At 36.8% G+C, this 20,348-nt stretch overlaps 1 long non-coding RNA gene across 8 annotated transcripts in view; it reads right to left on the reverse strand.

Moving 5' to 3' along the window:
• Nucleotides 1-20,348, reverse strand: part of LOC131767981 (uncharacterized) — a 392,450-nt gene that overhangs the window by 204,305 nt on the left and 167,797 nt on the right. For 6 of the 8 annotated variants that reach the window (XR_010836076.1, XR_010836072.1, XR_010836075.1 and 3 more), the window contains one exon: nucleotides 18,488-18,590. The exons of the other annotated variants lie outside the window; for them this stretch is intronic. This is a non-coding gene — a long non-coding RNA (uncharacterized lncRNA). The remainder of the gene's footprint in view (nucleotides 1-18,487; nucleotides 18,591-20,348) is intronic. 8 annotated transcript variants of the gene reach the window in all.

Below are 20,348 nucleotides of genomic sequence, written 5' to 3' on the forward strand. Positions count from 1 at the left end.
TAGCAATATTAAAAGAGATTATTGGCCTCCTAACCATCCAAACCAATGGCCCTTTCTTCAGTTCTTGCTTGCTGTCTTGGAATTCCACATAGCATCTGACTCTAGTAATCATCTTCTCCTTAAAATGCTCTCCTTTGAGTTTGTGGATATGAAGCTATTACATTTTTCACCTTTCTGAACATCCTGAGTTTTTCTTCACTTGCTCCCAATGTTAAGTTTTTTCTTCTTTTTCTCTTTATTTACCTTCTACTTCAGATGTCATATCTAGTTTCCAGCTTCAAATATCATTATAGGGAAGACCTCCAAATACTAATAATTGTAAATTTCCTAGTGGAAAGAAATGAAACAATGGGAAGAAGAGACACAGGTAGTGACTAATCCACATACTGCCAGTCACTCACTGGAAAGTGAATCCATGTGTTTCCTGGAAAAGGGATAGACTAGATTTACAATGTATGAGCTGTTCAAATGTTTACCCTTGTTTATAAAGCTAATAGAGATTCCCTTCGGTTTTTGGAGTTTGGGAAAGTTTCCTCTTTACATAAACTTTGCCTCTTTGTTTTTCCTTACTAATACATAGTTATGGGATTTTGAATATTGACTCATTTCTTTCATGTCATGCTACATCGAAATTGACCATGCACAAAGCAAACTTAAGCAAGAGAACTTACAAAAACTAAATATGAACCCATATGAAAAATGTTAAAATGAAATTGTTTTGGTGGTTTTATGGATATCCTTCCCAAATCTTTACTTGCATAAAGATTTTTCTTTTTATATAAATTGAAACATCCATGGTAATTTTGAGGGAGAGAGTACTGAAAGGAACAGAGGTCCTTGAGTCAAGTCACAGGTTCACATAGAGGTTTCACAACTTTCTAGTTCAACCTCAATTTCTTTATTTCTGAAACAGAATTATTACAAATGCCTGTTATGATTCTTGGGAGGATTAAAGGTAAAGATGTAAAATGCCTATAACATAGTAGATTCTTATAAATAGTAGTTACTCTTATAGTATACCATCTCCATAGCAGAGAAGGAGGACCAGGAGGCTAAAATAAATCTAAATGAAATGAAGGAAATCAGACTGTGATTCAACTAAAATCAAGAAGTCAAGTTAAAAACATATCAAGATATCCTGAACTATTATTCAGTATTCATAACAAGTATAATTACGACTATTATTTAAGTTTTCTTATTTGTGTAATAAGGGAAAGAGCTAAACAATATGGCAAAATCCAATACAGTTAAAAGCTCTGGTATATGTGACAAGAAAAGTTAAGAATTTAAGGGCTGCCTGGGTGGTTTGTTGCTCTGTGCAAGGTTGTCAAATAGGTTTTTGTATACTTGCATTATTGTATTATTTGATTTCAGACTTATGGTGTATGCTATTAGCCTATGAAATATTGAAAAGAATTTAAAGGCTGGATATGAGCACAGGATGGTCAACAGAATCTCACCAATGAACCTATCTTATCAAGTTTAGATGCAGGAAGGGAGGGGTCAGGTGCTCTGTATCTGCCATCCCTGGCAGTCTGTGGGTATTAGACTGCATTTTAATAGCTGTATAGGTAGGTTACTTTTTTCCCAAATTTCTCTGAAACAAACTTTGATATAAATGCTTTGTGCCCCAACAAGCCTTAGAAGACTCAGATCTTCATGCAGTGAAAAGATGTTTCCCCTGCTTCAGAAATCAATCACTGCAAACAGCAGAGGGAATTTAAACTGCCTCATACTGGTGTCAAGCTTAAAGAAAAGAGAAAAAATACCTTGCTCCATGAGGATGAACAGCAAAATCCTAACAACTGACCTTTGACTGAGTGGTTATAGGAAATGCTCTATTTGCTCCCCTGAGCCAACTGAATCACAATGCTCATTGTACCCTGGAAAAATATCAACTTCAGCTAGAAAAAAATGGAATAACTGAACAGAATGTTTGATCAATTAATGGCTTCCTTTTAACCACATCTTTAGCAGGATAGGCCTAAAAGAGTAGGTCTCAGACAAGAGCTACAAAACAGCTAACCTATCTTTGATTGTTCCTAGAAGGTCTTGGGTACATCTCCTAGAAAGTGAACAAAGAAATCATGACACTATTTAATCAGTTTTCAATTACCCAGAAGCTGGTAATCCTGTTTGTGGATGGTTCATATCTCTATTCTCCTTGTGCTCTCTCTGGCTGAATGCCTTTTGGCTATTACAGTGTCCATGTGCACTGCCATGAGAGAGGGGCAAGGAGAGATGTCAGCAAGCGTAAAAACTGAGAGACCCATAAAAGTGAGAGAATAGCAAGCACTGTGGCTAAATGAGGCTTAGGTAGTAACTGCAGATCTAAAAATTCCATGCTTTTCCTGAAATCATACTATGATGTCCTACCAGCTCAGGGCTTTATATTACCAGCATTCAATAAATATTAGTATAAAGAACGTATAGCACAGTGATAAGAGTCCAGGGCATAGAGTTGGGTTACCTGTGTTCACAACCCATCTCTAAACTTAAAGTTGAATGACTTACTTACTTGACCTCTCTGTGCCTTACTTTCCTTATTTGAAAAATAGCAACGTGATAGATTGCATTGTTATCAAAATATGGGTTGAAGGGGCAAAGTCTGGAGATGAGAATGTACTAAGGGAGAGAGATTAATTAAATTTCTGCCATTTTCACAGCTTCCAATCAACAGCAACAAGGGCAGCTATCTTTGGTGGAAAAAACATATACACTTTCCCAAACAGAAAGTCCATAGACCATGTGACATTCTTCCCAAGCACCCTTTCACTGATGTGATTAGTTCACCATGAAGAAGGTGAATCCATAATTGATGTATATGCTCCTTGGCAGGAAATAAACAAGTTGGTCAACAGAAGCATCAAAGAAGAAATTTTAAAATACCTTGAGACAAATGAAAATGAAAAAATAACTTTCCAAAACCTATGGAAAGCAACAAAAGCAGTTCTAAGAGGAAAGCTCATAGCAATATAGGCTTACCTCAAGAAAAAAGAAAAATCTCAGATAAACAATCTAACTCTACACCTAAAGAACTAGAAAAAGAAGGATAAGCAAAGCCCAAAGTTAGTAGAAGGAAGAAAATAATAGGATCCAAGATGAAATAGAGAGTGAACCAAACAAACAAACTAACAAAAAACAATAAAAATGATCAATGAACCTAAGAGCTGGTTCATTGAACAGATAAAGAAAATTGATAAACCTTTAGCAAGACTCATCAAGAAAGAGTTTTGGCCAAATAAATAAAATCAGAAATGAATAAGGAGAAATATAACTGATATCACAGAAATACGAAGAGTCATGAGACTACTGTGAACAAATATATAGCAATAAATTGGACAACCTAAAAGAAATAAATTCCTAGAAACCTATAATCTTCCAAGACTGAATCAGTAAGAAACAGAAAATCTGAACAGACCAATTGCTAGTAAGGAGACTGAATCAGTAATCAAAAAAGACTCAACTAACAAAAGTCCAGGACTAAATGGCTTTACTGGTGAATTCTACCAAACATTCAAAGAAGAATTAATAACAATCTTCTCAAACTTTTCCAAAATAGAAAAGGAAGGAGCACTTCCAAACTCATTTTATGATGTCAGCATTACCCTGATACCAATCAGACAGACATCACAAAGAAAGAAAATGATAGGCCAATATTCCTGATGAACATAGATGCAAAAATCCTCAACAAAATACTAGCAAACTGACTCCAACAATACTTTAAAAGTTCATACACCATGACCAAGTGAGGTTTATTCTGGAGATGCAAGGATGGTACAACATCTACAAATCAGTCAATGTGATAACACCACATTAAGAAAATGAAGGATAAAAATTACATAATCATCTCAAAAGATGCAGAAAAACCATTAGACAAAATTCAATATCTTCTTATGATAAAAAACTCAACAAAATGGGCATAGAGAGTACATACCTCAACATATTAAAGGTCACGTAAGACAAGCCCACAGCTAACATCATACTTGATAGTGAACAGCTGAAAAGCTTTTCCTCTAATATCAGTAACAAGACAAGGATGCCCACTCCTACCACTTTTATTCAACACAGTATTGGAAGTGTTAGACACAGCAATCTTACAAGAAAAATAAATAAAAGTAATCCAAATTGGAAAGGAAGAATAAAACTGTCACTGTTTTCAGAATACCTGATTCTATATAGAGAAAACTAAAGATGCCACCCAAAAATGTTAGGACTAATAAATTAATTCAGTAAATTTGCAGGACACAAAATTAATATACAGAAATCTGTAGTATTTCTATATACTAAAAATGAACTACCAAAAAGAGAAATTAAGAAAATAATCTGATTTAAAATTTCATCAAAAAGTATAAAGTATCTAGGAATAAATTTAACCAAGAGGTGAAAGATCTATATTCTGAAAACTATAATACACTGATGAAAGAAACTGAAGGCAACACAAACAACTGAAATGATATATTGTGCTCATGGATTGGAAGAATTTATATTGTTAAAGTACCCATATTACCCAAAGCAATCTACAGATTAAATGTAATCCCTATCAAAATACCCATGGCATTTTTCACAGAACTAGAACAAAGAATCCTAAAATTTATACAGACCACAAAAGACCAAAGATAGCCAAAGAAGCCTTGAGAAAGAACAAAGTTAGAGGTATCATGCACCCTGATTTCAAACTATACTACAAAAGCTATAGTAATCAAACAGTATGGTACTGCTACATAAACAGACATGTAGATCAATGGAATAGAATAGAGCCGAGAAGTATACCTAAGCTTATATGGTCAATTAACCTATGACAAAGGAGAAAAGAACATACAATGGAGAAAAGACAGTCTCTTCAATAAACGATGTTGGGAAAACTGGACAGCTACAATCAAAATAATGAAATTAGATCATTTTCTTACACTATATATAAGAATAAATTCAAAATTGACTAAAGACTTAACTGTAGGATGTAAAACCATAAAACTCCTAGAAGAAAACATGGGCAGTACGCTCTTTGACATTGGTCTTTGCAATATTTTTTGTATCTGTCTCCTCAGACAAGGGAAACTAAAGCAAAAATGAACAAAAAGAACTACATTGAAATAAAAAGGTTTTGCACACTGAAGGAAACCATCAACAAAATGAATAGATAGCCTACTGAATGGGGGAACATTTATAGATGATACGTTTGATAAGGGATTAATATCCAAAATATATAAAAACTCAATATCAAAAAAAACCAAACAGTCCAATTTAAAAATGGGCAGAGGACCTGAATAGACATTTTTCCAAAGAAGACACACAGATGGCCAACAGGCATGTGTAAAGATGCTCAACATCACTAATCATGAAGGAATAGCAAATCAAAACCACAAAGAGATATCATCTTACACATCTTAGGGTGGCTACTATCAAAAAGACAAGAAATAACAAGTGTTTGCAAGTATGTGGAGAAAAATGAACCTTAGTGCACTGTTGGTGGGAATGTAAATTGATACAGTCACTCTAGAACCGGTACGAAGTTTCCTCAAGAAATTAAAAATAGAACTACTAAATGATCCAGCAATTCCACTTTGGGGTATTTATTCAAAGAAATGAAAGCACTAATTCAAAAATATATATACTCTACAATGTGCATAGCAGCATTATGTAAAATAGCCAAGATATGGAAACAACTTGTGTCCACTGACAGATGAATAAATAAAGAAGATATGGTATATTCATACACTGGAATATTACTCATAAAAAGAATGAAGTCTTGCCATTTGCAACAACATGGGTGGACCCAGAGAGTATTATGCTGAGTCAAATAAATCAGACAGAGAAAGACAAATGATCTGTGTTACCACTTATACGTAGAAGCTTAAAAAAACAAAACAAAACAAAAAAAACCTACTGATCAAATGTAAAAACACAGAAGCTGACTTAATAGATATAGAGAACAAGCTGGTGGTTGCCAGAGGGGAAGAGGATGCAGAAGATGGGAGAAATAAGTGAATGGGGATTATGAGGTACAAACTTCCAGTTATAAAATAAATAAGTCACAGGCAGGTAATGTACAGCATAGGAAATACAGTCAATAATATTGTAATAACAATAATATTGTAATAACTTTGTATGGCAACAGATGGTAACTAGACTCATTGTGGTGATCATTTTGTAATGTATAAAATTATTGAATCAATATGTCATACATCTGAAACTAATATTGTAAGTCAATTACATGTCAATTAAAAAAACATGCATAAAGCAGGAAGAAATTAATAAAAATAAAGAATAAGATGGTGAATTAAAAATAGAAAAACCATAGATTTAACGAGTAAACATAAGGATGAAGAATGTGAGAATGATAACCTGACTCACCATATTCTGAGGTTCTCTTGAAAAAGGTCTGAAATATTCTTCCTCCTCAAATCTCTAAGATTTTCCTTTCTCCCATTTTTATAAAACATCAAATTTTGCTTAGAAATAATACAACATGCTCCTAAAATGTATTCTTATTTCTAAAATGGATAAAGCGCCATCTCTTAGAATTCAGCTCAGCCAAATTAATGTCACCAGACTCATACTAGATAAAGAGGACTGGCATTCAAACTGGAAGAGGTCACTGTTCTCCTGTAGCTCATCTAGTGGGGAAGACAGACCTATATAGAGAAATGCAGTTTTAGGGTAGTCAGCATGTGGTAATGGAGTTAAATAAACAATAATAATAATCCATTGATTTTTTTTTCCCTATTGCAGAAGGACAATTTACTCTGCTCAAGACAATTTATTGTACAACAAGCTTTAGCAGGGAAAAACAAAAATTGAAGTGATGTGATTTGAGTGACAGTTGTGTATTAATATTCTAAAACCTATGACAAATCGCTTAATCTCCTTGTGCCTCAGCTCATCTAAGAAATCAGGAGAATGACTGTACTCACAGTACTGAGCTCACAGCATGCAAGGTTCAAATGAGATAACGTTCCTGAAAACCCTTTTAAATGTGCTACGTGCAAAAGTTATTTTCATTGATGCCATTAGCATCAAGGTGTAAATGATTGTGAATTTCACACTTTTCTTCCACTTGCTCTTGAAAACCATCTTCAGTCACCACTTTTTGAAGTCAAGACTTTCTTAAATGAATAGTGTACAAAGGATCCTGATTCACAAATTTAATGGCTATACTCCTTCATCTTAAAGCCATAGTTATACCCCAAATTAGTTAAGATGAGTGTGTGGTCCACAGTGTAGAGTTCTTTGTAGCCTAAATATTGAGACTCTTTAGGATATGTTGTGTTTACTCTTTTAGACTCTATTCATTATTTAGACATTCTTATTAATCATGTAATTACAATGTAATTACAATTACAAAACAATAGAAGTTCTCCAAACTGACCTCAGGTTAACAGATTCTGCTTACCCACAGCTCTCTGCTACAGGATGAATGCTCACATGAATACACCTTTTGAATGTTGACATTCTGTTCCTATATTTGAGTGATATGCTTACTAAGAGTTGATGTCTATTCCCAGACTCTTTAGGTGGATTTTACTGGTAACTATAAGTATGTAATTAAATTTATTATTAAATAAACTAAAAATGTAAGCGGGAGAAATTGAATTGTTTCCATCAATTTGAGGTTGAATGGTTTAGAAAGATGAAAAAATAGGCAAAAATTCTCTATCAAATGAGTTGCGGACAAGACAATTATATAAGGTTAAGGGGAAAGAAGATAAAAAATCTAAAGGGATTCTGACATTGTTATTGTGTCAGAATTATCTAACTTCTTATTCTACTTTCAAGAATATGGAAATTTAGGGTCATACCTTATGATTAATGTAATAAAATAAATCAGAACTTTTATCAATGGACACAAAGAATAGAGTTTAAATGGTCAAAGAATAGGCCTGAGCACTATCTCAAAAGATTGTTGAATGAATGTACTCTGCATGTCTTAAAATTTAACATTTTTAATGTATATAGGAGTCATTTTTATGATTCTTTGTTTTGACTTTTTAAAATAAACTGACTAAGTATGCATTACTAAAATATTAATATTACTTTGGGGACTTCCCTGGTGGCAGAGTCGTTGGGAGTATGCCTGCCAGTGCAGGGGACACGGGTTTGAGCTCTGGTCTAGGAAGATCCCACATGCCGCGGAGCAACTAAGTCTGTGTGCCACAACTACTGAGCCTGCGTGCCACATCTACTGAAGCCTGCATGCCTAAAGCCCATGCTCCGCAATAAGAGAAGCCACCACAATGAGAAGCCCGTGCACCACAACAAAGAGTAGCCCCTGCTCACCACAACTAGAGAAAGCCTGTGCACAGCAATGAAGACCCAATGCAGCCAAAAATAAATTAATTAATTTTTAAAATTAAAAAAATAAAATATTAGTTTGTAAACAAATTATTTCAAAATGAGAAAATATAAGAACATACATGATTATTTTAAAATTCCATTAAATGAATAAATATGAACTAATTCGCAAATCAGTCTCAGGTAAAATAATAGACTCTGTAAGGAACAGAAAGACAGATAAAACTAAGCACCCACTTTCAAGGCTCTGAAAACTCACAGACTTCTTACATGTGGGAAAGTTCTCAGATACCTATGTATGTACCCACTGTAGAACTGAAAACAGAGAAGAACAAAGAGCATTTTTGTCTACTACTCAATTCTGTATGGGTTAAAATTGCAACCTGCTGCAGTCCTGACCAGCAGTGCACTCTGAGAGGAAATTAAGATAACAGTATGAGGCACTCTGTGCTTTGGACAAGCAGCCCCCTTAGACAGATGTGTATCTCTGGAAGGATTTTAATGAACCCAGATTCTTGCATCCTCTCCTACATAGAAAAGCACTAAGATCATTAACCTGAGATATCTCTTCTTGACTAGCAGTAATCTTTCACCAAGATATATACTTGAGAGCACAGGTTCTCTAGCCAAAAAATCACATATAAACTGGCTTCTCCCCCTACCTCTTCAGAACAACTTCCTCAGAGCTACTGAGTGACTGTCTCCCAGGCTCTAGTCCTCAGTAAGGCCCTGAATAAAACTTAACTCACAACTCTTACACTGTGCATTTTTCCTTCAGTCAATACGCTTCAAGTTGTGCAGATCACAACTGGCATAACCATTTAGAGTGGTTATAATGCGGTCAAAATGAAATGCATCCTTGGTTTTGGTGAACCAATCAGACCCAAGCACTAAAACAGCTGATGTTTTAGAGTCCGTTTTCTATGTCAGCCACGTTAACCATTTTTATTGATAGGAATTGTCACTACGTTCCTACCACCATCTAGGTAGGGACAAGTAGAAAATACAATGATCAACAAGATCTCTGAATTATTTGCAAAGTGCAATGGAAGGTCTTTGAAGGATTTTAAGGTTAATGACATGATCCAATTTACATTTTAAACCCTCTCAGATTATTAGAAGAAGAAAGGGTTAGAATGGAGAGAAAAAAGAAATCCAGAAATGATGTTAATATGTTCTGTTATCTCCAGGTTTCTGAAACTGTTTTATTATGTTTAAGGTGTGGTGAGCACATCTCAACTTCCTTACCCCAGATTCTAAGCTCCTTGATATCAGTAATCACAAATCTCACTGCTTGAAAACATGCATCTAGAATTTTCTCGAATTATCTTTATTTAAAAGTTTGTCCTGAAATTCCTATACACAGTAAAGAATGTGGCAGAAATTCTAATAAGTTGGCTTCCAAATGGCATCTCGCCACCTCTTGCACCCAGAAGCAAAAGTCCTTCCTCATTTTGGCTCAGAATATACGGCCACTACACTCAGGGAACCTAACACATAATAAGTTTAGCTCATCGCATATTTTGAAAACTACTTTCTCAGCTAACTTTTGAAAATGTGAGAAGACTAAAAAAATGATGTCAGTTCTTTATCATTTTCAGCTACTTCCCTAAAACTAGATACATTTGCTATTTATCTTTTTTTTTTTTTTTTTTGGACTCATCAGCCAATTTTCAAGGCAATTTGAGTTCACTTTTTGTGAAAGAGTCTTCAGGAAAATATTCTGTCAAGGGTTTTGGGACAATCAAGACAAATGACACTCCTACATTTTGCTCATACTAATCACCCCTTTATGAATCTGCCCAAAAGCATGAATTCCTCTCTCCCAGGCTTCTCTTTATACAATCCTAATGCTTCTGCCTTCTGAGTCCTCTCTGCTTCATGCATTATCACTTCATTCTCTGCCTTGTTCCGCTACTGAGCTGCCTCTCCACCTGAGATTCTATTCTCAGAGTGGTTCTGCTTGGGATTTTGGCTACTAGAGATTCAAATTTTGAAAGAATGAAATAACTGATCTTTTAGGTAACCCTCCTCACTGTCATCCCCCAGAGGTTGATATTTTTCTATTTCTTCACTTAAAATTTACATAATCTGTAAAAAATATATATATACAATGGATTTGGGGAAATTTGAGTCTACCCGTTGGAATACCTTCTGTTTGTTGTCAATGTTTTTTTTTCTTTTCTTTTTAATTTTTTTATTGGAGTATAATTGCTTTACAATGTTGTGTTAGTTTCTGCTGTACAATTAAGTAAGTCAGCTCTATGTATACATATATCTCCTCCCTCTCGGACCTCCCTCTCACCCCCCTCTTCCCAGCCATCTAGGTCACCACAGAGCACTGAGCTGAGCTTCCTGTGTTTTACAGCATGTTCCCACTAGCTACCTATTTTATTCATGGTAGTGTATATATGTCATTCCTAATCTCCCAATTTGTCCCACCCTGTCTCCTTCCCACCCTGTGTCCACATGTCTGTTCTCTATGTCTGCGTCTCTATTCCTGCCCTGCAAATAGGTTCATCTGTACCATTTTTTTAGATTCCATGTATATGCATTAATATACAATATTTGTTTTTCTCTTTCTGGCTTACTTCACTCTGTATGACAGACTCTAGGTCCATCCACATCTCTACAAATGACCCAATTTTGTTCCTTTTATGGCTGAGTAATATTCCATTGTATGTATGTATATATATATATATACCACATCTTCTTTATTCATTCATCTGTCGTTGGACATTTAGGTTGTTTCCATGTCCTGTCTATTGTAAATAGTGCTGCAATGAACATTGGGGTACATGTGTCCGTTTGAATTATGGTTTTCTCAGGGTATATGCCCAGTAGTGGGATTTCTACATCATATGGTAGTTGTAGTTTTAGTTTTTTGAGGAACCTCCACACTGTTCTCCACAGTGACTGTATCAATTTATATTCCTACCAACTGTACAAGAGGGTTCCCTTTTCTCCACACCCTCTCCAGCATTTACAGTTTGTACATTTTTTGATGATCACCATTCTGACCAGTGTGAGGTGATATTTCATTGTAGTTTTGATTTGCATTTCTCTAAAAATTAGTGAAGCTGAGCATCCTTTCATGTGCCCCTTGGCCATTTCTATGTTCTCCTTGGAGAGGTATCTATTTAGGTCTTCCACCATTTTTTGATTGGGTTGTTTGTTTCTTTGATATTGAGCTTCATGAGCTGTTTGTATATTTTGGAGATTAATCCTTTGGCTGTTGCTTCGTTAGCAAATATTTTCTCCCATCCTGAGGGTTGTCTTTTTGTCTTGTTTATGGTTTCCTTTGCTGTGCAAAAGCTGTTAAGTTTAATTAGGTCCTGTTTGTTTATTTTCGTCTTTATTTTCATTACTCTAGGAGGTGGGTCAGAAGAGATCTTGCTGTGGTTTATGTCAAAGAGTGTTTTTCCTCTAAGAGTTTTATAGTGTCCGGTCTTACATTTAGGTCTTTAATCCATTTTGAGTTTATTTTTGTGTTTGGTGTTAAGGAATATTCTAATTTCATTCTTTTACATGTATCTGTCCAGTTTTCCCAGCACCACATATTGAAGAGGCTGTCTTTTCTCCATTGAATGTTCTTGCCTCCTTTATCTATTCTTCCCTCCTTTGTCATAAATTAGGTGACCATATGTGCGTGGGTTTATCTCTGGGCTTTCTATCCTGTGCCATTGTTCAATATTTTCCAAAACTCACACAGAGTTGTGAAAGAAAGGAAATATTAGACTGCAATTATTGCATGGTAAAACTATCAAAGAATAGGTTTTTAAACTTTCTCTAAACTAGGCTGGAATAGGAAGAAATCACAAATGAGATTAAAACTTTTGATTGATAACTCAATGTGAGTGATGTGTGGGAAAAATACTAGGTTGGGAGCCGAGCTTTGGTTTTTCCACCTTTTTGTAGCCGTTAGAACTTAAGATAATGAAGGTTTGTTGTAAAAATATATATGGAAAAAAGAACTAAGGGAATCTTTGCTAACCCAGTAACAGATATATTCTGGATCTCAAAGGAGAAGAATAGAGTTTGAGAATTAGAAGATGGTTTAAGATCCAAAGTCATTTTACTAACAACATTAACTTATTCTTTAGTTAGACAATCTCTTGCCAATATTGTAACTCAGCTCCTCTCTCTAGCTCTACTGCTAGATATCTTTTAGTTTCTGCTTACTCATGATATCTGTACTTTGAACTTGAATGTATTCACAATCTCCACATACTCAGTTTCTCTTGACCACTGCCATCTTATCATCTCTGATACCTGACTTCTGTATCTTTTCCAGCATCAGTCTTCATCACCAGCTGGAACACTCTGTATTTTGCACTCAAATTCTCCAAGGAAGAGAATCTGATTGAGTGTTCTTTAGTCATCATTTTGTTTGGGTAGAGTTCTCATGCCAGATTTCTCATGGGCTGCTACTAGCCGATAGATAGATCCGTAATACAGGTGTCTGTTTCCCAGCCCTGACCTAATCAGCTGCTGCTGGTGGGACACAATCATGTGGTAATTTTCTGTGCTGTGTTGTTAATGAAGACATCTATCAGTACCTAGTGCTATGCAGAGAGGACTAGACTTCCTCTCCAGTGAACTTGGCTTCATCAAGGTTCCATTTCCATACCTATAACAGGAAAAGTTGTATGACATGTCCACTAAAGTCCTTTCAAATTCTAAGGTACTATGAGTGCATCTTTTGTATTTGTCCTCATTCTTTCTTTCTTAAAAAAAAAAATTTCTTTTTTAGTTACTACTGTGACGTTAGGTATTATTCTAGATGTTGAGGAAACATCAGTGACTGAGGTAGACCAAGTGTATAACAAGATTCTGGCAGTAAGAAAACTTTACCCCAGATGGTACCAATTAAGTGGTTTTAATGAAAAAGCTGCTTAGATACGTTAAGAAATGTTTCAGAACTACATAAGGAGAGTTGAGGCACCCCAAGGCCAGCAAGAGTGAGAAGCTACCACCACATTTAAAGTTGGATGGGCAAGCGAGACATAATGGTAAACCAATGAGACTTTGAGACATGGAGGAAGAGATGCCTGGAAGAAACTATAGTACAAGGGATACAGGTGCTGCTCAAAAACAAGGAAATTGCAGGAAAAGGCTCCTCAATCTCTCTCTCTCTTCTCACCCTCTAGTTTACCAGGGCTTTCCATTGGCCAAATCCAACCGAAAGTATGAGAGCAAACGATTCAAGGTGATGAAGTCTTCAGCCTCTGAGAGCACACTACAGCTCCAAGAAAATGGGAAATGGATAGGAGGGGATCAAATGGAAAATAACTGGGGCATAAATCTTACCATCAAGTGGAGTAAACAGATTAAAAACTAAAATAAATACAAAATAAAACAATAAAATTTGATTTTTAAAAAAGTACAAAGGAGGTAAAAGAAGATAGAAAGTGATTTTCAAGGAGGAAGGGATTATTTTAGAATAATGGAAAAATAGCACATGTTGACAATTTTTGTCATTTTAATAAGTGTACCTGCCTTGGACTTTTTTATTTTGGAAAATCTGATATGGGAAAGGAATGTACGTGACATATACAAGTTATGAACATAAAAGAAAAGCAAAAACCCATGAACAACCACCAATTAAAAAAGAAAATATCCAAACCATTGACACTTCTTTGTTCTCCATCATCCTTTTCTCCTTTCTCATTCTTCATCAATAAAACTCACTAACCTGAGTTAGTGAGTTTATTACTAAATTCCATTCTATTATGGTTTACTACAGGATATTGAATATAGTTTCCTATGCTAGCTATACAGTAGGACCTTGTTGTTTATCCATTCTATATATAATAGTTTGCATCTGTTAACCCCAAACTCCCAATCCAACCCTCACCCCTTCCTTTCCTCCCCCTTGGCAACCACAAGTCTGTTCTCTATGTCCGTGAGTCTGTTTCTTTTTCATAGATAAGTTCATTTGTGTCATATTTTAGATTCCACATATAAGTGATATCCTATGGTATCTGCCTTTCTCTTTCTGATTTACTTGGCGTAGTATGATAATCTCTAGGTCCATCCAGGTAGAAGCAAATGGCATTATTTCATTTTTTATGGCTGAGTAATATTCCATTGTGTGTGTGTGTGTGTGTGTGTGTGTGTGTGTGTGTGTGTGTGTACACCACATTTTCTTTACCCATTCATCTGATGATGGACATTTAGGTTGTTTCCATATCTTGGCTATTGTAAATAGTGCTGCTGTGAACATAGGGATGTATGTATCTTTTCAAATTATAGTTTTGTTTGGATATATGCCGAGGAATGGGATTGCTGGATCATATGGCAACTCTATTTTTAGTTTTTTTGAGGAACCTCCATACTATTCTCCATAGTGGCTGCACCAATTAATATTCCCACTAACAGTGTAGGAGGGTTTCCTTTTCTCCACAACCTCTCCAGTTTAATCACACTCTTTAATACATGTTAGCTTTGCTTATTTTTTGAAATTTATAAAATTGAAATCTTAAATTCATTCTTTTCAGTCTTGTTTTTGCCACTCAATAATACTTTTTAACTCACCCTTGGTGATACACATTGTTGTAGTTCAACTTCACTGTTGCAAAGATATTTCATTACACAAATTTGTATAATTTGTTCATCCATTTTCCTAAGGACATTGTGTTATTGCCAATTTGTTGCTGTTATGATACTGGTGCAAATATTCTTCTATCTCTCTTTTGGATACATAAGCAAGTATTTCTTTGTGGTATATAATGCATACAGGAATAGAACTAGTGTATTATGGACAATGTGCATGTTAAGCTTTATAAAATAGTACCAACTTGTTTCTCCTACTGGTTGTATCTTTGTACACTCTCACCAGCAACGTTCAAGAGTTTCCTTTGATTCATGTACTCTCTGTCATTATGCTATGGGTTAAATGTTTGTATCCCCCCAAAATTCATTATGTTGAAATCCTAGTCCCCAAAGTGATGCTTACAAGCAGCCCTGAGTTATGAGTCTAGACAACATCACCACGATAAGCATATGAGATGGACACTTGACCTAACAGTTACTAAGAGTTACTAGAAGGTCATGATAATACAAACAGTATAATATTAATACAAAAATAGACAAATTGACCTACAGACCAGGATGGCTGTAAGATAGACTCGTATCTCAGAATTTATTGCATAATAAAGGTGGTACCACAAGTCAGACTGTTTAGTAAACGATGATAGGAAAGCTGCTCATTATGGAAAAAAATCCATACCTATTATCACCTACAAGAATGGAATCCACATATATTAAAGAAATAAGCCAGAAGAAACCAAGGCAGAAGATAATGTGCCCTAGGGTTAGGGAAGAACTTAAAATTCCAAAAGCATCATTAATAGTTTTAATCACATCAAATTAAGAATTTCTGTGAATAAAGTTAACATAAAGCTGTTGCAGAGAGATGATATTTGCCAGGTATAAAACCACAAGGAAATTATTATCTATATATACAAGAAACTCATGCATGTGAAAAAAGCATAAGAATCTCAAATTTTAAAAATGAGTAAAGGATATCTGAGCCAATTCAGAGCCAAAGAAACCCAATATATGATAGGTGCCAAAAATCAGTGGTAATCAGAGGAACGCACTTTAAAACAAAAAAGAGATAACAGTTTGGACCCATTATATTCTAAATACAGAGTGTTGAGTGAAAAAAATAAGGAACCCAATACCATCTATGTAAATTACAACTCTTCAAATAATTCATGGCTTACACTAATACTTCAGAAAAGAAGAATATAAACCAAATATACATTGGGGAATTGGGAGTGAGGAGTGGACCAGAGGCCTTGCAAAGAGCAATGATCACCAGATGCCCAGAACTGCAGAGGATTACTAAGGAACCCTTGGCTCATTAAACAAAGCGAAACCACAGCACACAGGTGAAATCATACTACGTCATCTTAAATTCCCAATTCCATCGTGGGAGTCCTACCCACAGGACAACCAGCTCAGGAGTCCACCATCAGCTAAGCTCTTTGCTTCCCTGGGAATATCTTGTTCCCCAACAATCCTAATCATCCTTCGATAGGCTGAGGATAAAATGACTCTTTATCTAGTTTTCCAAATATTTATATTCCTATGGTAATATAGCTCTGGAATAAAAAAGTGATTTTTTTTTTAATAATTGAAATTTTAACCAAAACTTTTTTCTCTCATTTTCTTGTATCCTTTCTCTTCCCACCCATTCATTCAGTAGAAGTTATTGCCTCAGGGAAGGGATAACATGGCAGAGAAAATCTTTTTGGTGTTAAAAGCATCACTATGAAGTATGTAACCCCCAAGCCATAAAACATTATCTCTGGAAAACCAGATAAAGAGCCAGGCCAGCTTGTCCTCGGACTACATAAAAGTGGTCATGACGACAGGGAACAAGAAGAGCCACGGCAGAATCCAAGTTAAATGATGGTGGGTTCCTAAGCTCTGTTTCCTATAGAATGGTCTCCACAGACGGAACTGGGAATCCCAGATCAGACAGAACTGGGCCCCGAGCCCCAGGGAAGCGCCTGGAACCAGCAAGATCCCTGTGTCCTATCTCTCAGCCTGGTTCCCCAGCATGGCACCAGGACAGGCCTGAGGCCACCTAACAGAGCATCTTGCAATGATGCAGGAAGAGCTCTGTGCCTGAGAACAGAGCAGAGGCAGCTGCTCTGAAAGTCATTTGTAAGATCGTAGTAGATGCACCAGGGGCCCAAAGTCAAAATGGGAATAGAGACCCCTCCTATGAGTCTATGTAGATGAAGAATGATTTCAAGGAAAGGTCTTCTCCATCCCTCAAGTCTCTGCCCTCGCTCTTGGATATCACCCCACAGAAAGGAAGAGGCACTCCACTAAACACATGGGCTCTCAACGTGGGACTATCTCGCTCCCCAGCAGACATCTGGCAATACCTGGAGACATGTTTTGTTGTCACAAGTGGGAGGTGCTGCTGGAATCTGATAGGTAGAGGTCAGAGATGCTGCTGAACATTCTACGGTGCACAAAACGGCACCCCCCAAACAAAGACACACCCAGCCCCAAATGTCAGCAAGGTCAAGGTTGAGAAACACTTCCCTAAACTGAGATTAGGTTTTGACGACTTGGCACAATAAGAGATTTATAATTTATAACGTAAATGCTCATTTGTTTTAAATAAAGAAAATTACACCTAGTTCGTGGGTTGAAATGTGGAACCACCTGCTTATGCTCAGGAATATATCCTTTCTCTAATATAAAATAATCAACAATTATCAGTTTTGCATTTAATGTAAAGGTTTTGCAGGGGGAAGAAAAGTTTAAGTAGCTTTAGAGTAAGACAAAGTGCCTCACTCATAAGAAGGAAAAAGAATTGGAGACATGAGGACAGATTCTGGAAGCTTATGACAATATCCGAAGCAAAGCGGGGGTAGCAGGTGGGGAGTGAGGTGGGGGGTTAGGGGAGAAGAAAAGTATGTGCAGGGAAGTCATCCCTGGAGGAACATTCAGAGGGGAACAAGTGGCTCCTAAATTAGGACCATGGGGACCATGAACATTTTTCAGAGAGGTGAGGTGGGTTTTCTTCCAGACTCTCCAGTGAAAGTTTACTAAGAAGGTGGCATGAGAACCTCAGATCACTAACATCCCAGGAAGGATATCAGCAAAGGGAAAAATTGAAAGGGCTTTCAAAAATAGCATAGGTGAAGGCAAAAGCCAGAAACAATGAAGAGAGGAAAAGGGGGAAAAGAGAAGAAAAGGAGGAAGGGAGAGGAGAGAGGAACAGGGGAGGGGAGGGAGAGAGAGAGATCTAGAAACAATTGCAATGGGTAATAAAGTAAACCAGTCTTATGTAAATGACATGCCAAAGTGTTCCATTTTTATGCAAAAGCAAATAACTGTGAAGTATCCCCAACATAAACACTGATTAAAAGAGATTAAATGTCTCGGGATGAAATGTCATAATATTACACAGAGTCAGTCTGTGGTGCTCTCAAAATGTTAATGACCTCCAGCTTCAGCTGCTTCCATTACCAGCTATCTCAAGGGAGAACAGCCTCAGCTGCAGGGTTGCCAGGAGGAGCTCAGAGCCTCGTCCCATCTCCTCCCCATTAATAGATAAAATTTCACTGAAAATGATTCCATGACATTTGGCCATAATTCAGAAGGGACCACATTTTTTAAAAAGAATTTTTCTTTTATCAGAAAGTACTTGAGTTTATCTTACCATTTCAATAATGTTCCAGACCTCATTCAGTCAGTCTTCAGTACTCTTTGGAATAATAGTTTTCTGTTCTCTAACAGTGACATTTCCCCAGCAATGGTAGCATCTGCAGAAAATTTAGGAAGTGAGAGTTCATCATTTTACGAACTAATTCTGGAAAAAAGCGTGGGTCAGGATGAATTTACCACTACTTCACCAGGACTGATCCCAGAATTCTTCATAAACTGTTGGTGTACTCTGAGTGGCCATGCCCCCTCATTTACTTTAATAAAAAATCATTAGTACTTCCGGTCTCCACAATTATTTTTGCCTGCAAGCCAAATAAAATAGGCTAACACCCTGTGGTCACTTTATGAATTAGTCATTCTCTCCCACCTATTCTACTGACCCAGTTTCTCTCACACAGCCAGGACACATGCCATCTAACTGGCTACACTTTTGAACACGTGAACCTCAATGGGTATGTATCTGTTGCCTAGTAATATCTACGCTTTCTGCAGTACATAAGTGCATTCAGACATTTACGGTTGGTGCAACTTTGCATTTATTCAACAAACGCTCATTGAGTTTTCATTAAGCACAAGCTCTCTAATTAGTCCCTTCTCTCAATAAATTTCTAACATCTGGAGTGGGGTCAGGGGTGACAGAAAGAACAATACGGGGCAGGATAGATACGTGCCACTTCTAGGGTCCACTTACAGTGCTCAGTAACTAACACAATGAAGTCTTTTAGCTGGAGACTTCAGGAGAAACCTCAGTGCAGGTGGGTTATACAAAATGGACCTCGTAAATTTTGACAGAATGTTGACTGAGATGAACTGAATAAAACATTCTATCTGCCCTGTCTGAATACAGTAGACTATAGCCACATATGGCTATTTAGAGTTAAGTAAACTGAAACAAAATTTAAATTTCAGTCACACTAGCTTCAAGTGCTCAATAGCCACATGTAGCTCGTGGTGACCATATTGGACAGTGTAGAAGAATATTTCCATCACTGCAAAAAAATTCATTGGACAGCTCTGTTCTAAGTCGAAGAAACGGGATAATTACCACGAGAAACCACAAGTGTTTTACAGATGTCTGGAGACCAGCAAACACCCCCAATTTGCTGGTGAATATCCTTGTGAACGTGTTCCTTCCTATGCTCCATCACAACCATCACTCCATTGCAAAGCAGAAAGTCATCCACACAAGAAAGCTACAAAATTCATAAATACAAGCAAACTACAGGCTCCCTTTTGAATCTGTTTAAAGGATTGACCAGGACTGGGGATCACAGACAGTTCTTGATCTCTTTCCACCTTGAAAGCACAACCAATGGCCTACTCAGTTATTTTGGCCAGTCATTCCCAGGTATGAATTAAGGGGGGCTTACTGTGTTCTGTGTTGATGATTCATCACCATAAGCCAGTGAAGCAGAGAAAGTGTCAGAAGCAGTGAACATAACTGGTTGGAACAGTAAAGTGGATGGGGCTTAGATCTACTCACAGGAAGGGAAAATAAGGCTTTTGATGAGAAAAGACAACACCCGGTAGTAGAGGCATTCTTTCCAGCCCTGCAATCTTTCCACTGCTGATGTTTCCTGTCATTTTTACATGAGGACCCAACCTTTACCTTACACTATCTCAGGCATTTTTTTTTTTTTTTTTTTTTTTTTTTTTGCGGTATGCGGGCCTCTCACCGTTGTGGCCTCTCCCGTTGCGGAGCACAGGCTCCGGACGCGCAGGCCTAGCGGCCATGGCTCACGGGCTTAGTTGCTCCGCGGCATGTGGGATCTTCCCGGACCAGGGTATGAACCCGTGTCTCCTGCATCGGCAGGCGGATTTTCAACCACTGCGCCACCAGGGAAGCCCCTATCTCA

This window comes from Kogia breviceps, chromosome 13 (genome assembly GCF_026419965.1).
Source record: "Kogia breviceps isolate mKogBre1 chromosome 13, mKogBre1 haplotype 1, whole genome shotgun sequence".
NCBI lineage: Eukaryota > Metazoa > Chordata > Mammalia > Artiodactyla > Physeteridae > Kogia > Kogia breviceps.